The sequence below is a fragment of the Haliotis rufescens genome, unplaced genomic scaffold, assembly GCF_023055435.1.
Source record: "Haliotis rufescens isolate VD_foot unplaced genomic scaffold, xgHalRufe1.0.p SCAF_47, whole genome shotgun sequence".
Classification (NCBI taxonomy): Eukaryota; Metazoa; Mollusca; class Gastropoda; order Lepetellida; family Haliotidae; genus Haliotis; species Haliotis rufescens.
This window is the reverse complement of record NW_025964190.1, coordinates 2,082,062-2,103,285: the sequence shown is the minus strand read 5'-3', so window position 1 is coordinate 2,103,285 and position 21,224 is coordinate 2,082,062. Positions and strand designations below refer to the sequence as shown.

The 21,224-nt window shown below is 40.1% G+C and overlaps 1 protein-coding gene across 8 annotated transcripts in view; it reads left to right on the top strand.

Moving 5' to 3' along the window:
• The window catches only part of LOC124151280 (phospholipid-transporting ATPase IF-like), a 128,341-nt gene that overhangs the window by 23,851 nt on the left and 83,266 nt on the right, over window positions 1–21,224 (top strand). The window contains exon 2 of one of the 8 annotated variants that reach the window (XM_048383364.1): window positions 17,355–17,869. The exons of the other annotated variants lie outside the window; for them this stretch is intronic. The gene's annotated coding sequence lies outside the window, so the exon portion shown is untranslated. The remainder of the gene's footprint in view (window positions 1–17,354; window positions 17,870–21,224) is intronic. 8 annotated transcript variants of the gene reach the window in all.

Here is a 21,224-nt window from a genome sequence, read left to right as displayed (position 1 = left end):
AATAAATGATGACGGTAGTTTCTTTAGTTAGATTGTGTTTCAGCCACAGTTTTTTGTGGCTATATTAATTTTATTGAGTAAGCATTAAACAGCCATACTGTTTGCGTGTGTGGTCATGAATTATCCAAGATGAATTTATTTCTCTAAAGATTACTTCCTTTGATGAACTGTTGATTGTTGGAAACTGACATTACTCCCAACACATGTTTCCATATGTCTGCTGGTAAATACGTCATCGTATCCAAGGTATGTATGTATATACACAGTCTGCGTGTAATCCCTTGCAAGGTCATGTCCTGACAGACTCTTCTGTCATAACGTAATATTATAAAAGTTCAATGTTGTATATATTGTTATTGCATATACAGTCACACCCCGTTAAACTCTGATGTGTCAAACTTAGGTTGTCTGGTAAAAGCTTGGTCCCTGCGTATTCCTTCTTTATTCATCATTATTTAACATCAGATTGTCAAATCGGATGTGTCAATGTTACGGTAGTCTTGAAGTCTGTTTCCAGTCCCAAACATGTACTTCCAGCACAAGGCCCGTGAAGATTCCGGGGTAGAATAGGTCTTCAGCAACCATGCTTGTCGTAAAACGCGACTTTTCTTGTCGTAAGAGGCCACTAACGGGATCGGGTGTTTAGGCTTCCTGATTGGATGATGCATGTCATTGTATCCCAGTTGCGTGGATCGATGCGCATGATGTCAATCACTGGATTGTCTGGTCCAGACTCGATTATTTACAGACCGCCATCATATAGCTGGAATACTGCTGAGGGCTGCATTAAACAACATGAAACTAAGCTCCAACACAAATTTACTCAATCTTGCCTCTGCTCATTGACAATGTAGACAAAAGTTATGGATAACAACTTCTATATTTACTGTTATCCATTAATTGTGTCTACCTTGTCCTCTGTCAACTTCTAATTAACGCCTATCTAACAACTCTTCTCCTTGATCTTCATGGTTCAATTTACAAGGATGAACAAGCGGGAAATGAGACCGCACAGTATTGAGTTCAGCGTGTCAAAGGCTTGTTAGTTATGCTTAGTCACACTTAACTTCAAGGAGCGTTTAATTGATGTGTCTATGGGGGATAAACAGGCCATTTGGTGAACACCATGGGCAAAGGCGATAGGAGTCATGTGATTGTCAATTGTTTTTCTTGTGATTACAAATTGTGGAATGTGTTCCGGATTAGGATTTGTGTTGATGGTCTTTTTGTTTCATTTGTGATATAAATTGATGGATGGATACCAGAACGAATCAGCACAGCCAACATGACTGAGCAGTCTAGTGATTGGCCTGGTTTTGTCTGGAGAAAACTTCATCAGATGTTTCAGCACCTAATAGATGTCTTATCTCATGCAAGGTTTTATATGAGCTCGTTGCATATGTTTCTTGTAATTCATTCTTCATTCCAATCGGTAACTGAATGCCAAGTTTATTTTTGGGTTGTGTTGAACCTTGGAAAACTCGAAGTATTTACGTACCGGTAGGTCACTTCAACTGTGACACAACAGTGCTTGACTGTACATACATATTTACTTTCACCTTGACGCCATAGGAATTCCGGGTTATAATAGGTCCCAAGCAACCTGTGCTGGTCGTACCGAGGGGATTCCGGGTTAGAATAGGTCCCCAGCAACCTATGGCGATTGTACCGAGGGGATTCCGGGTTAGAATAGGTCCCCAGCTACCTATGCTGGTCGTACCATAGGGATTCCGGGTTAGAATAGGTCCCAAGCAACCTATGGCGATTGTACCGAGGGGATTCCGGGTTAGAAACCCCAACAACCTATGCTGATTGTACCAAGGGGATTCCGGGTTAGAATAGGTACCCAACAACCTATGCCAATTGTATGAAGGGGATTCCGGGTTAGAATAGGTCCCCAGCAACCTATGCCGATTGTACCGAGGGGATTCCGGGTTAGAATAGGTCCCCAACAACCTATGCTGGTCGTACCATAGGGATTCCGGGTTAGAATAGGTCCCCAACAACCTATGCTGATTGTACCGAGGGGATTCCGGGTTTGAATAGGTCCCCAACAACCTATGCTGGTTGTACCGAGGGGATTCCGGGTTTGAATAGGTCCCCAACAACCTATGCTGGTCGTACCATAGGGATTCCGGGTTAGAAACCCCAACAACCTATGCCGATTGTGCCGAGGGGATTCCGGGTTAGAATAGGTCTCCAGCAACCAATGCCGATTGTACCATTGGGATTCCAGGTTAGAATAGGTCCCCAGCAACCTATGCTGGTCGTACCGAGGGGATTCCGGGCCAGAGTAGGTCTGCAGCAACCTTATAATGCTTGTCATAAGAGGCGACCAGTCATCATGGACAGGGTAGTCAGACTCATTGACTTGGTGTCATTATACTGTATAATATCAGTCACTAGATTGTCTGGTCCAGACTTGATTATTTACAGGCTTCCATCATTGACATGGAATATTGCTAAGTGCAGCGCTAAACAACAAACAAACAAACAAATAAATAACCCTGGATACTTAAAATGATCACAATTGGTCACAAGTAAGGCCATCAGCACTTAAACCAGTGCAACCCAATTTTTCTAGTATTTCTTGTCCAGGAAATTGCTTCACATTAATTTCCGCCCTGGATCTTTGCAGCAGAACCAGTTCGTGGACTTTAGGATGTCCAGACTACCCTGGTTGTCCTTGACTGTGTACACAACGCTGAGTCTGTGTGTTGTGTTGGTTATAATGAGCTAATTTGGAGTCAGTTAAAGGTGCCCTGCATACAGCTCGTGCAGGTGCTTGTCAGTGTTGTCACATAGTGCCAACGTTTTGTGAATTCTAATGTAACGACACATGTGAGTTTCAGTGAGCCAGTGGATAGTGAGCAGCTTAGTTCTTCTCCTGCCTGCATATTGTGTGAGTTAAATGCTTGTACCGTTTGTTTCAGAAGCTATGTGCAGCGGTAGAAACTAACATTTTTGGGCCACTTGTCCTTATAATGATAACATATAGCAAAACCCTTAAAAAGGGCAAATTTCTACTAGTCCTGTGATACTTTAACTATTGGGCAGTATACAAGGACTACAGGACAAGTGCCAATTTTTAACGCTGACCTGCTATTTTATTCTGTATGTGGCTACCATGTCCAGAGAGTATGTACTGCATTTTCTACCATTTCCTGAAACCCAAATATGAGATAAAGGACTCATGGGTAAAAAATCACAATTTTGACTTTTCATTACATCTCAGAAACTACAGCATCTTCGGAACACAAACATACAATTCACAAGCTTCAATTCATATTTATTACAGAGGTACAGAGACACATCAATCATCACTGTAAGTTGACGTCAAACGTCTCTATGACATCACAGCACAATTGTATCCTAGCACCCATAAGGTTCCTCTTCTCCTGGTGGGCCATGTATGTAAAATGTCTAAAAGCAAGTACACAGTTGATGGCAGCCATGAAGTCATGCAGCGTTAGAAACTAACAGTTTTTAGTCCACATGTCCTTATAATGATAACAATTATAGCAAAACCCTAATAAGGGCATATTTCTACTAGTCCTTATGATACTTCAACTATTGGCAGTAGGCAGGACGATAGGACTAGTCCCCATTTCTAACACTGTCTTTGAATAAGTTCTGCTTCAAATGATGAAGAATGACTGGGGTGGTACAGGGATGATGTTATGCCGAATGAAGGACCCGAGCACCCGGCCCTTGAGGTGCTCTGAGAGCCCCGAGGCCAAGGTCCTGATTGACAATTCCCCCCTCCCCGAGGACCTGACCCCTGAGGTCGAAGGGGTTGGGTCTGAGAGTCCTTGTTTTCGTATATTGACCAATAAGAGTAATGATTGATTTTGTTGTCCCCCGCCGCGCGAAAGCGCGAAGCGGGGGATATAGTATTCATGACCGTCCGTCCGTACGTCCCACCTGTTTGTTGCCACGATATCTCAAGAACTAAACACTGGATTGTCTTCATATTTGGAACTATGGTGTTTATACAAGTTCCGCAGACACCAGTCGGTTTTGGTGACCTTGACCCCATTTTCAAGGTCACAGCAGGCAAATCTGCTTTTGGAGTTTGAAAACGGTGTTGCCGTGATATCTCAAGAACTAATCGCTGGATTGTCTTCATATTTGGAACTATGGTGTATATACAGACTCCGCAGACACCAGTCGGTTTTGGTGACCTTGACCCCATTTTCAAGGTCACAGCAGGCAAATCTGCTTTTGGAGTTTGAAAACGGTGTTGCCGCGATATCTCAAGAACTAAACACTGGATTGTCTTCATATTTGGAACTATGGTGTTTATACAAGTTCCGCAGACACCAGTCGGTTTTGGTGACCTTGACCCCATTTTCAAGGTCACAGCAGGCAAATCTGCTTTTGGAGTTTGAAAACGGTGTTGCCGTGATATCTCAAGAACTAATCGCTGGATTGTCTTCATATTTGGAACTATGGTGTATATACAGACTCCGCAGACACCAGTCGGTTTTGGTGACCTTGACCCCATTTTCAAGGTCACAGCAGGCAAATCTGCTTTTGGAGTTTGAAAACGGTGTTGCCGCGATATCTCAAGAACTAAACACTGGATTGTCTTCATATTTGGAACTATGGTGTTTATACAAATTCCGCAGACACCAGTCGGTTTTGGTGACCTTGACCCCATTTTCAAGGTCACAGCAGGCAAATCTGCTTTTGGAGTTTGAAAACGGTGTTGCCGCGATATCTCAAGAACTAAACACTGGATTGTCTTCATATTTGGAACTATGGTGTATATACAGACTCCGCAGACACCAGTCGGTTTTGGTGACCTTGACCCCATTTTCAAGGTCACAGCAGGCAAATCTGCTTTTGGAGTTTGAAAACGGTGTTGCCGCGATATCTCAAGAACTAAACACTGGATTGTCTTCATATTTGGAACTATGGTGTATATACAGACACCGCAGACACCAGTCGGTTTTGGTGACCTTGACCCCATTTTCAAGGTCACAGCTGGCAAATCTGCTTTTGGAGTTTGAAAACGGTGTTGCCGCGATATCTCAAGAACTAAACACTGGATTGTCTTCATATTTGGAACTATGGTGTTTATACAAATTCCGCAGACACCAGTCGGTTTTGGTGACCTTGACCCCATTTTCAAGGTCACAGCTGGCAAATCTGCTTTTGGAGTTTGAAAACGGTGTTGCCGCGATATCTCAAGAACTAAACACTGGATTGTCTTCATATTTGGAACTATGGTGTATATACAGACTCCGCAGACACCAGTCGGTTTTGGTGACCTTGACCCCATTTTCAAGGTCACAGCAGGCAAATCTGCTTTTGGAGTTTGAAAACGGTGTTGCCGCGATATCTCAAGAACTAAACACTGGATTGTCTTCATATTTGGAACTATGGTGTATATACAGACACCGCAGACACCAGTCGGTTTTGGTGACCTTGACCCCATTTTCAAGGTCACAGCTGGCAAATCTGCTTTTGGAGTTGGAAAACGGTGTTGCCGCAATATCTCAAGAACTAATCGCTGGATTGTCTTCATATTTGGTACTATGGTGTATATACAGGCGGGGGACATTTCGTCACTTTGTGACAAATACTTGTTATACCAAAATTCACTTACCAAGACTTTAAACCGTCCTCTGTTTCATTACAGTAACTTAGCTGTGAACCGAAAAATGTTTGTATACCATACGCCATCTATTCGTCACTGGACAGGTCAATATTTGAGGTCAGTGTCAGTCACATTATTTGGGGGACTACATTGAAATGTATTGTTTGGTCACATGGTCAGATTAATGAAAAGAACTGCAAGGTTTTAATAGAGGTATTAAAAAAAGAAAATGCAGTAGTGAGTGAGTGAGTTGGGTTTAACGCCGCTTTTGGGTTTAACGGCGTGTCAGCTTAATGTTGGAAGAAAGCCCGAAGTGATGCAGGTCTCCAACATTCACCACTTCGGTGAAACCCACGAGCAGGGTATGATGCTGACAAACCTAGAAACATAATCGGGGCAAATTATGATTCAAACCCACAATCATAGGTTTCTGGTGTGCCCAAGGGACGCAACTCTGCACATCGAATCGCAATGCCTTAGACGACTGGGACACCCGTGCCCCAGAACATACAGTACCATCATGTCAAACTATGCTCACTTTCTGTCACTGGTCCGGAATGAAATATTTGCTGACCTGGACCCACTTGCACAAAGCGATCTTAGCGCTAAGACTATTGTAAGCCTATATTAAAGTATGGGAGTTACGATCGTCTTAGCGCTAAGATCACTTTGTGCAAGTGGGCCCTAATCTGATACAGCTGGAATGCTGTGCCTTTAGACAACGTTCACTCACTCATTCCCGTAACCTTGGACACCAGACTAAGTGTCCTTGGGAGGCGCTTTGAGAAATAATCATTACTTAGTTCAAAATTGGGAAGTTTAAAGTTATTATTTTCCGAAATTAAGAGAAAATAAAAATAGATAAAATTGAATGTTGATATTGCATTATTATATGTACAATAATGTTAACCTATCATAAAAGTGTCATATTTTGGTCCTGTTATCTGTGAAATACAGGCCACCCCTTCAAAGACATAACATTAACAGCCTCGAAATTCAGATTGGGGAATTTTGCTGATTTTCTGCAGATTTAGGGTCAATTATCGCCGGTAAGCCGGTCCCACTAAATCCCCGGTAGCTGTCATAAGTCATGTACCTCAACATTAACTGTAATCATCGGTGTTGTAGATCATGTTGTGACAAGGGAACCAGATGGTTACAGGGAGCGCTGTTGCAGTTAATGAAATAATTGGTCCATCCATCAACTCCACAATGCACATGTTCATTTGTTATAATATTTTGTTGATATATTGAATAAAATGTTAATGAAATTGTGGTGTAGGTTTTGTATCCCCAGTCAATAAATGACAGGTGTTTGCAGTTTCATTCAAGTAGGTGTTGGTATGTTTGATGAAGTATCATCTCATCATGAAGGACAGATGTTAACACAACCACACCTAAGCCTTTGGACTGCTACCTGCAATCCTTTTCATAATTCTTCAGAACATCCAGCGTCAAGTAAACGATTCACTTATTAGGTAGAAATATTTTTTCCCAAGATTTTCAGGAACGGATTATTTTTTTAAACACCACCACCCTCACACACCTAACACACCCCACAACCACCCTCACACACCTCACACACCCCACAACCACCCTCACACACCTCCCCCACCCCACCACCCTCACACACCTCCTCCACCCCACCCCACCACCCTCACACACCTCCCCCACCCCACCACCACCTGTCAAGATCCGGGGTAGAATAGGCCTTCAGCAACCCTAATTTGCCATAAGAGGCAACTATGCTGGTAAGAGGCGACTAACGGGATAGGGTGATTGGGTTCACTGACTTGGTCATCGTATTGCATGGATCGAAGCTCATGATATCAATCACTGGATTGTCTGGTTGAGACTCGATTATTTACAGACCGCCGCCATATAGCTGGAATATTGCTGAGTGTGGCGTTAAACAACAAACAATAAGCCAACACCACCCTCTCACCCCACCTCATTACAAATGGCTCCCTACTTCATTCCATTCATCCTCACTCCAGAAGGTATAATTAATGATCAGCTTAGAAATTCTATCCTACACATTAGTGCTAGTGGCCCTGTCCCCATCAGTCTCTGATGCGATGATCCTGATGAATGTCCTCAAGCTGCCTCTGCCTGGAACACTACTCACTACCTGCTCCCTTTACAGCAATAGTAGAATCATAAGAATGATATTATAATGGCAAGTGTCCGGTTGGCTTTTGTAATTGGAAGCACCAGATTAACATTTTAACTTTTAATCTGACAACTTCACAAAAGCTTTGGATAGCTTGCCATTTTTCATGGAGCAAATGGTGGTGAAATTTAAAGTCCGAGCTGTAAATGAGTTTTGTCTGAAAACAAATTTATCATGTTGAGATGATATTTGAGAATAGGTGAATACTATGTTACAAATGGTATTGTTTGTTCATGAATACTGTGTGACCCGTGAAGATCCGGGGTAGAGTAGCTATTCAGGAACCCATGCTTACCGTAAAAGGCGACTATGCTTGTCGTAAGAGGCGACTAACGGGATCGGTTGGTCAGGCTTCCTGACTCGGTTGATGCATGTCATCGATCCCAAATACGTAGATTGATGCGCATGATGTCAATCACTAGATTGTCTGGTCCAGACTCAATTATTTACAGACCACCGTCATATAGCTGGAATATTGCTGAGTTAAACAACAAACCAACCAACGAATACAATGTTGATGAATGGCATTGCTTATTGGCAGAAGCTGCAAGATTGTTCCAACAAACAATGATAATGAGTCTCGCAGCTTAAATACTGAAATGGTAGTGGGGTAGCCTAGTGGTTTAATGTGTGAAGCCCATTGCTGGTGTCCCCTTCCCGTATTATTGCTGCAATATTGTTAAAAATCGGTGTTAAACCATACTCACTCACTAACACTGGACAGGATTCAATGATGTAGAAGGAAACTGATGCATTTTGTTTAACACTTACTGGTAGTGGCGACAGTAAGTGTATCCTTGTATAGTAAGGGACACAACTCTACACACTGACTCAGCATTAGAAACTAACATCTTTTGTCCACTTATGAGTCCTTTAGAAAAACCTTTTCAAAATGGCAAATTTCTTTTACCGTATTTGACGTTATAAGGGCCCAGGGTTTTCAAAATTAGAAAGAGGAGGCTCTTAATAGAATATAATTTTGTTGAGAAAAAAAACAGAGTGGAGAGATTGTAAATTTCGTGGTTTATGCTGACAGCCTGAAATGATACAAAAGAAAAGTCTGTGTGTATTATACACGACAGATATGTTTTCCAGAATTTAATTGCCCATAATTAAGGGTGCATATAACACACTAGTGTGTATTATACACAAATAAATAAGTGTACATTGATCAATCGGAATTGGTGCTAATTGGGATCGTTCACTAGCCAATATATTAACAACTATCGTCATGGGCGCTTATATGATACGTCCTTATGATACCTTAACTATTGGGCAGTTTGGCAAGGTCTATAGGACTTAAGAGTAAGGGTGTGAGGTATTACCAGTATATCAGTAAATTTAGGTTCATTTTTTCATACTCGATATATCAAGTGAATTCAAATTGGGATTTATGAACTTCAATTCATACCTTAATGTATCAGATTAGCTTTTGAATTTAAAATTTAGAATTATAAAATATATTGTGATTGTATCGCAATACGGCCTTGTGCATTGCAAAATATTGTGAGACACTTTAAACCTCCAATACCCATCGCTAAGGACTAGTGACAATTTCTGCGAATTGTGGCAACATGGTTTGTTGCTCATGATATCAACCACTGGTTTGCCTTGTCCAAAACAACTTAAAGGCTGCTGCCATATAGCTGGAATATTGCTGAATGCAGCATTAACAACAAACTAATAATGGTTCGTATTTTATTAAGCTGAAACCATTTCAAATAAAAGTAGAAGACAGGACTGCTTCTATTTTTATCTCTGCACGTTATTGATCTTGGCAGTGTGTGGCAAATATTCAGTGAGATATTCATGAGGTAGTCAGAACGACTGTTACACCTGAAGCCATGTGAAACAACAGGTGTCAGCAGGGCTGAGGCTGGAACTGGTAATTCTTTGTGACTCAACATGGGGATCCAGCATACAGTGTGTCCCAAACAACCTATTGCAAATCACAGAGGGACGACTATCTTGGAACCTGTAATTCAGAAGTGGTCCCTAGCATCCTATTGCTGGTCTAAAGGGGCGACTATATTAGGAAACCGTTGGGATTCTGGGTTAGAAGTGGTCCCTAGCATCCTATTGCTTGTCTTAAGGGGCGACTATATTAGGAAACCGTTGGGATTCTGGGTTAGAAGTGGTCCCTAGCATCCTATTGCTTGTCTAAAGGGGTGACTATATTAGGAAACCGTTGGGATTCTGGGTTAGAAGTGGTCCCTAGCATCCTATTGCTTGTCTAAAGGGGCAACTATATTAGGAAACCGTTGGGATTCTGGGTTAGAAGTGGTCCCTAGCATCCTATTGCTGGTCTAAAGGGGCGACTATATTAGGAAGCCGTTGGGATTCTGGGTTAGAAGTGGTCCCTAGCATCCTATTGCTGGTCTAAAGGGGCGACTATATTAGGAAGCCGTTTGGATTCCGGATTAGAAGTGGTCCCTAGCATCCTATTGCTGGTCTAAAGGGGCGTCTATATTAGGAAGCCGTTGGGATTCTGGGTTAAAAGTGGTCCCTAGCATCCTAATGCTGGTCTAAAGGGGCGACTATATTAGGAAGCCATTGGGATTCCAGGTTAGACGAGGTCCCTAGCATCCTATTGCTGGTCTAAAGGGGCGACTATATTAGGAAGCCGTTGGGATTCTGGGTTAGAAGAGGTCCCTAGCATCCTATTGCTGGTCTAAAGGGGCGACTATATTAGGAAGCCGTTGGGATTCTGGGTTAGAAGAGGTCCCTAGCATCCTATTGCTGGTCTAAAGGGGCGACTATATTAGGAAACCTTTGGGATTCTGGGTAAGAAGAGGTCCCTAGCATCCCATTGCTGGTCTTAAGGGGCGACTATATTAGGAAGCCGTTGGGATTCTGGGTTAGAAGAGCTCCCTAGCAACCTATTGCTGGTCTAAAGGGGCGACTATATAAGGAAACCGTTGGGATTCTGGGATAGAAGTGGTCCCTAGCATCCTATTGCTGGTCTAAAGGGGCGACTATATAAGGAAACCGTTGGGATTCTGGGATAGAAGTGGTCCCTAGCATCCTATTGCTGGTCTAAAGGGGCGACTATATTAGGAAACCTTTGGGATTCTGGGTAAGAAGAGGTCCCTAGCATCCCATTGCTGGTCTTAAGGGGCGACTATATTAGGAAGCCGTTGGGATTCTGGGTTAGAAGAGCTCCCTAGCAACCTATTGCTGGTCTAAAGGGGCGACTATATAAGGAAACCGTTGGGATTCTGGGATAGAAGTGGTCCCTAGCATCCTATTGCTGGTCTAAAGGGGCGACTATATTAGGAAACCGTTGGGATTCTGGGTTAGAAGTGGTCTCTAGCATCCTATTGCTGGTCTAAAGGGGCGACTATATTAGGAAACCTTTGGGATTCTGGGTAAGAAGTGGTCCCTAGCATCCTATTGCTGGTCTAAAGGGGCGACTATATTAGGAAGCCGTTGGGATTCTGGGTTAGAAGTGGTCCCTAGCATCCTATTGCTGGTCTAAAGGGGCGACTATATTAGGAAACCGTTGGGATTCCGGGTTAGAATTTGTTCCTAGTAACCTATTGCTGGTCTAAAGGGGTGATCGATTCATGATTTTTGGAGGATCGGGGTAAGATTGATCTCCAGGACCCAATACTGGTTATACAAGGTGGCAGGTGGATCGTGTTTGTTTGGACGTGGTGTCTTGGTTGTTTGTGTGTCTCTATACCGTGACAGTGTGACAGTACTGATGATATCACTCACTGGTTTGTAATCGATCATTTGCAAGGATAATCTTTTATTAAACTGGACTGAAAGTCCACAATATCAGTAATGGTACTCTCGTGTCACTGGATTTTCTGGTTCATTAATCACTTGATTGTCGGGTTTGTTTGCAGGCTGACGCCGCATGGCAGGAGTACTGCTGTGCTGCATCAGGCAATAAATACATACTTTTTATGCATATTGTATGATTGCCGGGTGCTGCTGGTAGGGCAGGACATGCTTACCCTTTAAACAAACACCTGGTGTCATCACTGATTTTCAGTGATCCATTCATATAATTTCCATAAATATTTGCCTTTTACGCCAAATGGAATCTGTTCTGGCAGAAAATCAAGGCAGGTTACTATTGGAAGAGGAGGATAAGGTGTATCCTGTCATTGGACTGGTTTCTTTTATCTAAAAGTATCCACCTTACATATTTTACATGGAGCTTTGGCCTATAAAATGTAGACAAAAGCTTAGTCTGTGAAAATTTATAATTTTGACAGAAACCAACAATGCCATTTAAATTGAAAAGGAACTCCAGTGAAATGGGAGATTCAGAACCCGAGGAAAATCTAGACTTGCTTCATTTTGGGCTCTAGCATTACAGTAAGGGCTCTAGCATTACAGTAAGGGCTGGATAAAGAGACATAATACAGTACAGGGACTTCCAACCCCACCACCCCTATTGATATTCTAAACTGAGCACCCCTGATGTCGTATTTGGTTCCAAAATTCTTATTTCTTAAATTCAGAGACCGCCTACAGCTTCTGTGTTCCGGGATGCCAAGGGTGTGATAATGGTGGTCTCTATTCCAAAAGACCGCCTCTGTGGTCTAGTGGTAGAGCGTTCGCCCGGAGAGCGGAAGGTCCGGGGTTCGATCCCCTGCCGCGTCATACCAAAAGACGTTAAAAGATGGTACTTGTTGTTACCCTGTCTGGCGCTCGGCATTAAGGGGCCAAAACAAGGACTGGTCGGTTCGGAGTCAGTATACAGTGTCTGAGTGGGGTATTCATGTTAAACTGCAGCATGGTATCTCATTGGGCTAGCACTATAAATCGGCATCAGTCCGGACTAGTACAAGAAGCCACACACACACACACACACACACACACACATGCATGCAGGTCGCTATATAAGTGCAATAATCTTCGACGCGACGTTAAACCCAATTTCACCTCACCTTAAATTCAGAGATATTGTAACACTGTATTGTGAGATTGCATTCAATGCAATAATATAAAGCTGAGCATTAAAACCTCTTTCTCTTCATTGGTCCTGTTATTAATGACATACAGGTTATCTCTACTACTGTCTAAATTAGTTATCAGTTATGTACACTAAACAAGGCATTTTAGGGATCATGAATATTTTGGGGGATATATTTTTGTAGTGAAGACTAAGCACACAATCTCATAAAGATATCCCCAAAATAATTTATGGTTCTTTTTGTTCAGTTTACATTGACATGAACTAGGAATTTTTTTATTCTATTTGGGAATTTTTTATGACATTTTCTGCAAAATTGGGTCCGAATATCGGCCTCTGAGCAAGCATTGATACAATCCTGTCTTCCGTTTACAGCTGAAAGACATGACAAGTATGTCATCCTATACAAAAAAAGTTCAGCTTAAAATGCCTGTTATCAGCCAAGGACATTTGTTTGCCACAGCAGGATACTTACAGAGACAAGTCAGCCGATGCTGATAGCTGTTATTTATCCCAAGGTCATAAAGCTGCTCTTCATTCCTAGAGTCAACCAAGCAGATCCCTGACACACGCTCATCTAGGTGAGGTCACCCAGGTTCAAGCGAAACCTGACATCTCAAGTTGCCGATACAGACTTTTATATGTCTTAGATATTGAGGAAATGCACACTTGTTGAAATAGCTACGTCAAGCCCAGATTATCATTTGGTAAATCAAGGGTCTCTATTTGTCTTTGTGTTATTTCCATGTATCAAAACTTTTATCTTCAGCAATACAGTTGAATTGTCTGATAGGCATTTCTTAGAAGTTGACGGATGACAAAATAGACACAATTTATGGATAACAAATTCTTTATTTAACTGTTATGGCAACATTTCAGAATAGATCTTTATACAGTTGCTTGACAGTGGTTTGAGGACCTTAACCAAACCGAAAAAATTGTCAAGCATAATGGTGTAAGGATCTTTACCAAAATGTCGCCTTAATACATTAAAGTTGTTATCCATAAATTGTGTCAACTTTTGCAATACAGTTACTGAGTATTTTAGAACATGTTTTTGATTGTGTATATGATGAGTTTGGTTACTTTTCACCTCATGTAGATCGGAAAACTACATGTATTTTAATTTAACAACTGGTGACTATTTCATTACATCTCATTAAACAACAGAGATATAAACGACCTTGAGTTGCTTTAATACGTCTAATTAAAGTATATTGATATTTTGTTTAAACAACTTTAGTTGCTTTAATACGTCTAATTAAAGTATATTAATTTTTGTTTAAACAACTTGAGTTGACTTTGATAATTTGTTTAAAACGACCTAGAGTTTACTTCGATAGCTACATTAATGATACATGATACGGGGTGTATACGCTGTATAATCCTGGTGTCACTCTCTGTAGCGATGGAGCTATTGAGTTCCAAATTGAATTGTCACATGTGTTGTATTTAATAGCTAGCTAGCATCGGGATGTACACCAGCATCAAGCCTTCACCTCCAGATTGAATTGTCACACGTGATGTATTCAGTAGCTAGCTAGCGTGATGTATTCAGTAGCTAGCTAGCGTGATGTATTCAGTAGCTAGCTAGCATCGGGATGTACACCAGCATCAAGCCTTCACCTCCAGATTGAATTGTCACACGTGATGTATTCAGTAGCTAGCTAGCGTGATGTATTCAGTAGCTAGCTAGCGTGATGTATTCAGTAGCTAGGTAGCATCGGGATGTACACCAGCATCAAGCCTTCACCTCCAGATTGAATTGTCACACGTGATGTATTCAGTAGCTAGCTAGCGTGATGTATTCAGTAGCTAGCTAGCGTGATGTATTCAGTAGCTAGCTAGCATCGGGATGTACACCAGCATCAAGCCTTCACCTCCAGATTGAATTGTCACATGTGATGTATTCAGTAGCTAGCTAGCGTGATGTATTCAGTAGCTAGCTAGCGTGATGTATTCAGTAGCTAGCTAGAGTGATGTATTCAGTAGCTAGCTAGCTTGATGTATTCAGTAGCTAGCTAGCATCGGGATGTACACCAGCATCAAGCCTTCACCTCCAGATTGAATTGTCACAAGTGACGTATTCAGTAGCTAGCTAGAGTGATGTATTCAGTAGCTAGCTAGTTTGATGTATTCAGTAGCTAGCTAGCATCGGGATGTACACCAGCATCAAGCCTTCACCTCCAGATTGAATTGTCACATGTGATGTATTCAGTAGCTAGCTAGCGTGATGTATTCAGTAGCTAGCTAGCGTGATGTATTCAGTAGCTAGCTAGCGTGATGTATTCAGTAGCTAGCTAGCATCGGGATGTACACCAGCATCAAGCCTTCACCTCCAGATTGAATTGTCACATGTGATGTATTCAGTAGCTAGCTAGAGTGATGTATTCAGTAGCTAGCTAGCGTGATGTATTCAGTAGCTAGCTAGCATCGGGATGTACACCAGCATCAAGCCTTCACCTCCAGATTGAATTGTCACATGTGATGTATTCAGTAGCTAGCTAGCGTGATGTATTCAGTAGCTAGCTAACGTGATGTATTCAGTAGCTAGCTAGCATTCGGATGTACACCAGCATCAAGCCTTCACCTCCAGATAGAATTGTCACATGTGATGTATTCAACAACAACAGTAATTCATATCACGTTATTCATCCTATGTTCAAGTGCCTTACATTTTGCCTGCTTTGTTTCCATGACGATAAACAATTGAACCTGACAAGGACATAAAGTGTATGACACGCCCTTGAGGTGGTCCAAGGAAACAAACCAGAATTATTTTTTTTAAATTAAAAGTTTTCAGAGACAACAATACATGCATAAAACTGAACTACTGAATTGAAATGAATGCAGGAAGGATATCTTATGACTTTATGGTCTGTTGATTCTATTGAAGGTGATGTACATAACTTGTAAAGATACTCAGATATAGATTTACAAAGGCAGGTATCTCTGTCAGTACTTTTAAGACAGGGAAGTGAAGTGGGAGAGACCTATCTGTTTGTTTACAGCCTACTGTAATTATGCTGGTAATATGAGTGTTCTTGATGTTAGTGTTGTGTTAAATTAGTTGCAGTCAGGATTGATAATTTTTTACAAGAAAAAGATCCGGGGTAGAATAGGTCTTCAGCAACCCATGCTTGCTGTAAATGGCGACTATGCTTGTCGTAAGAGGCGACTAACAGGATTGGGGGGTCAGGCTCGCTGACTTCTTAAATACATGTCATCGTATCCCAATTGCGTGGATCAAAGCTCATGATGTCAATCACTGGATTGTCTCATCCAGTTTCGATTATTTACAGACTGCTGTCATATAGCTGCAATATTGCTGAGTGCGGCGTTAAACAACAAACAAACTTAAGAAAAAGTACTCCAAGCCTGAATAGATGATTAATAAATCAATTAATAGGACTAACACTGCATCAGCACATAAATAATTCCTTATTTGTAGTAGTTTACTATCTCCCCATCTTATCTTATTGTTCTCTGTCAAAAACTCATCTGACAATTGAAATAATGCATCAAGATTTTCTAAGAGACTTTTATGTCATCCAGTTCTTTGAATGTGACAACTTTCCGTATGAAACTTGTAAAACTGATGGATTTTCAAATGATGTCAATAAAACAATGTTACTGTTTTTTTAATGATCATACACTGTCATTTAGATTGTGTACTCAGGTTTATAATGTTATCATTTTCACAATCAACTTAGCATAGAGCTAATCTCCATAGTAAAATGTTAATAGTAAAAGGTTTGCTATGATATTCTGAAGAGAAAAATATACAAACTTTCAGGTCGCAAAGGCATGAGAATTTTCCTCGGATTCCCGGAATTCAGGGATTTTTCCTCTCAGAATACTGTGAAATGCAGTTATTTTAATCCTTGTTTTTAAAATTTGCTTGCAGGGGGGCATGCCCCCAAACACCCATGGCCATGTTCCTCCAAAATGTTTCTGCTGTTCTCATGTCTGTTTTTTTTGTTTAAGAAAATAGGTTATTAAATCATTAGAGACTAGTTCAGTACTACTGAACAAGAAGTCACTCAGGAGTTGGCGTAAATCTAGAAAGTAAGGTACCATATTCGACGTAATAAGCGCCCAGAATATTATTTGGGTGGAAAAAACAGAGTTGAAAGATAAAGTTTGTGGTTTATGCTCACGGCCTGACTGTTTATATACAACAGATATATTTTTCCAGACTTTAATTGCCCATAATTAAGGGTGCATATAACACATGAGTGCGTATTATACACGAATAAATAAGTCTTGCGTACATTGATCAATCGGAAGGAATGCTAATTGGGATTGTTCACTTGCCAATATATATTAGCAAATATCGCTGTGGACGCTTATTAGAGCGGGGCGCTTATTACGTCGAAATACGGTATTACATTTGATTTGGTCTTATTTTGTGTTATCAGCTCATTTCCAGTGCTTGCTGAAAGATTATGGCAAGAATAGGACTTGAACCAGCACAAGCTATGACGTCATGTATAGTGTCAGCTCTTTGTATGAACATCAGGACATAATCACAGCTCTCAGAGCTTTCTAGAAGTTAATTTGAAACATATGGTCATAAATAATCTGGGAGAAGTCATATAGGATTTTGAGCAGTAATGTTATTTCTCATGTTTATGATTTAGGTCAAGTGCACAATGCTCGGAAAGCTAGCTAGGTGGGTGTGACCTACAGAATGATTACTCTGGCTAACCACGTTGGTTTAATCGCCCAGTTGAAACCGCGGGAATAGTTTGTCAACAGGACTTCTATTGAGAATTCAACCAATGCAGTGTAGGGTGGGCCTGCCAGCCCGATCAAGGATGCAGAGCGGAGCATCTAAGACCTCCACGCTTGACAGGCCATCATGTCTGTGTGTTTTAAATTTGTAAACAATGTGTGACGTGTTGTGAACTAGATCCGTTTGGAGTATTTTTGGAGTGTTAGTGATCGACCACACGTCTACCTGTGAGTTCACCTGTCCGTATTCGTTAAGGATGTTTATAGGAGGAGATAAGATTGCAGACACCCAGAGACTTCGTTGCGGATATGGATTAACACTGGTGGTTGATTGAGAGAGTTGTGTCATTGTTCAACTGTTTTCTGTGATATGTTCTACATGGATATTCTGTACATTTAAGTTTAATGTTCAATGTTTAAGGTAAGAGTTTTATTATAGTGGTTTATGTTATGTGTAGGGTGATAGTTTAGTTTTGTGTAACATATGCTTACTGAAATAGGACTTTGTCAGCTCATGCATGTGTGGTGGGTAAAAATCATTCAATGTTTTTAGTCTTGATATTTTTACATTAATTCGTTAACTCGCCTAGCACACTGAAAACTCTTGGTTAGGGTAACATGTTAATTTACAACATTTTTTTTTTGATGCATCGTGTGAAGAAACTATTGAGACTGCTAGCCTGAAGTAGGATCTTAACCGAATTAAATTACATTTTTGACATTTTAGTGTTATAATGTATAAAATTTTAGTGTTTTAGTATAGACTATTTTAGTGTTTTAGTATAGACTTTTTTAGTGTTTTAGTATAGACTATTTTAGTGTTTTAGTATAGACGTTTTTAGTGTTTTAGTATAGACTATTTTAGTGTTTTAGTATAGACGTTTTTAGTGTTTTAGTATAGACTATTTTAGTGTTTTAGTATAGACTATTTTAGTGTTTTAGTATAGACTGTTTTAGTGTTACAATAAAGACTATTCTTTGCTGAGCTTACTGGACCAAACAGAATTTGACTAGACTCAGACTTGGGATCAGTGATCAAACCTCAGACTGCTTCTGTAGGGATATATGTTCCCCTTATACTTACAACTGAATCATCCACAGTTTGGGGAATTCAGTTTTATTATTAACCCTGATTATTTAGATAAAATGACTGCGATTCTTGAAAAGGAATTGTGAAATAAAGTAATAATGTAAATGATATTACCGCAGTACAAGTGTTTGTGAAAGGTTTTACTACGGGTTTCTAGGTGTTTTTAGACAGGTACATTTAATTCCTGTGTTTTGACATCAAGCTTTAACTCCAACTGTCTTAAAGCTCCAACCTGAGGAACATAACAAAATATTTTAATTTTAAATTTTCCACCTCGACTAAATTGTTTGTTCTTCTTCTTCACTTTATTCAGTACTTGTAGGCCACGGGCCTTTTTGTACACACGACATACAATTAAGGTGCAAACAAGTATAAGATATAATACACATTTTTTATTTTTTTTAACAAAAGCAGTTTTAACATAATTGCACATTATACATGTTGGAGTATTTGTGTTCTTACAGCATTGGCATAAAACAAGGACTTTGCTGTATTCATATTGATAATAGGGTCTTGCGATGACAGTAGTGTATTAAACTTCAGAATATTTGGAAAGATGAAAAATTTAGATTTTATGTTACTCTGCCTAAGATGGCTATAAGCTGGACAAATTAACAAAAAGTGACATTCATTTTCGATATGGTTTAAGTTACAAACTTTACATTTTCTAAATTCACGAGGAATATTATAATGTCGTCCACGTTCAATTTCTAAATTGTGAGAACTAAGCCGAAAACGAGTCAATGTTGTTCTGAATTTATTTACTGTAATACCACTCAAATAGTTCTCACATAAAATGGATGTTTTAAACTGTGCATAATAAGCCATTTTGGGGCTTTCAGATAAATCACTATGCCAAACCTGAGAAAAGTTGTCTTTTAAACGTTGACGTAACATATTTAAAAGTACGGTTTTATTACCACATGCTTGAAAGAACCAGACATCACCAAATCCTAATCTAAAAATAACAGTTTTAAGTTTCGTTACCCAATTTACGTGGCCTTGTTCGTCGTACAAGCGCAACATATTGTAACATTTTGGGGGTAAGCGGGATTCCTGCATATTTAAAAGAGACAGCCAATATTTGACACATTTCAAGACAGCAAGCAACCGGATAGAGTATCTACCACACTCGCCTAACACCCCATTATTTGAAGTTGATAACTTCACATTTAAAAGACGCTTACAGGCATACAACTGAACTTTTTCTAGTGGTTCTATGTCACTGAACCCCCAAATTTCAGCCCCGTATAAAAGTATTGGTGTTATCTTTGCATCAAATAATTTGAAGTAAAAGTGAGGCGAGTATGGTTTTAAGGAATGTATACAACTTAAAAGGATCATGAACACCTTTCGTGCCTGAATTGCAATATTACTTAAAGCTTTCGGCCACAGTAATCTATTGCTAAACTACAAACCAAGATAACTGTATCCAGTGACTACTTCAACCGCATTTCCGTCATAATACCATTTTTCATAACGTGATAAACCTCCCCAATTTTTAAAAACAACTACTTTTGTTTTTTCGATAAATTCACTGACATTTCCCATTTACAACACTAATCATGCAAGATATTTAACTTCATTTGTAAGTTGTTGACAGTATTGCCAAACACAATAAGATGATCCGCAAATAGAAGTAGAAAAATATGAATACATTCCGGATGTAACTGAACACCAAAACGACAATTTTGTTACATTTCTGTAACCAATTCATTTGTAAAAAACTGAAACAAAAAAGGACTAAGCATACACCCTTGCCTCACACCCATGAAGCAACCAAATGTACCAGATACTATGTTGTTTGAACGAACACAAGCTTTTATTTTACTGTAGATGGATTGTAACATTTTACCCATTTTAGAACTCAAACCATGTTTGTATATTAGCTTCCATAGAAGATGACGCTGAATGGAGTCGAATGCTTTAGAGAAATCAATAAATGCTACATAAAACTTACCACCTTTACGTGAAAGATAACGCTGAATGACAGAATTTAAAACAAAACAGTTATCAATAGTTGAATACCCTTTTTGAAACCCTGACTGACATTCAGATATTTTGTCAAGCGTTGCAGCCTAATACACTAGTCTTCTGTTTGGAATAGATGTAAATACTTTACTGAGGATACTCATGAGGCTTATAGCTCTATAGTTATCAGGAACAGAGGCGTTCCCTTTCTTATGTAGTGGGATAATCACCCCAGTTGGCCAACATTCAGGAAAAACACCGTTTTAATAAATGCTGTTAAATATGATTTCTAAATAAGGTATTATAACAGCGGACAAATATTTTAGATATTCACTAAGAATGTCGTCAAGACCAGCTGTTTTAATGTTACATGTTCTCCTTAAAATTAAAATAATCTATTTTCCCGAAAATTAAAGTATATTATTTTCTTTTAAAACTAATGATTTACATAAACAATTAATTTGTGGTTTATCTCGGGTCATCATGACCCAGGCTTCCTGCATCTTGGCACATGCGTCTGTATAACAAAAATTAGACTGACTTGGCCAAGGGGTTAGTGTTTAACACAGGTGAGACAGGGTTAGTTTCCACAGATGAGACAACCTAGGGTTAGTTTAACACAGGTGAGACAACATGGGGCTAGTTTAACACAGGTGAGATGCCTCTGGGATAGTTTAACGCCTGATATTGACCCAAACATGGCTGTTTCTGTTTC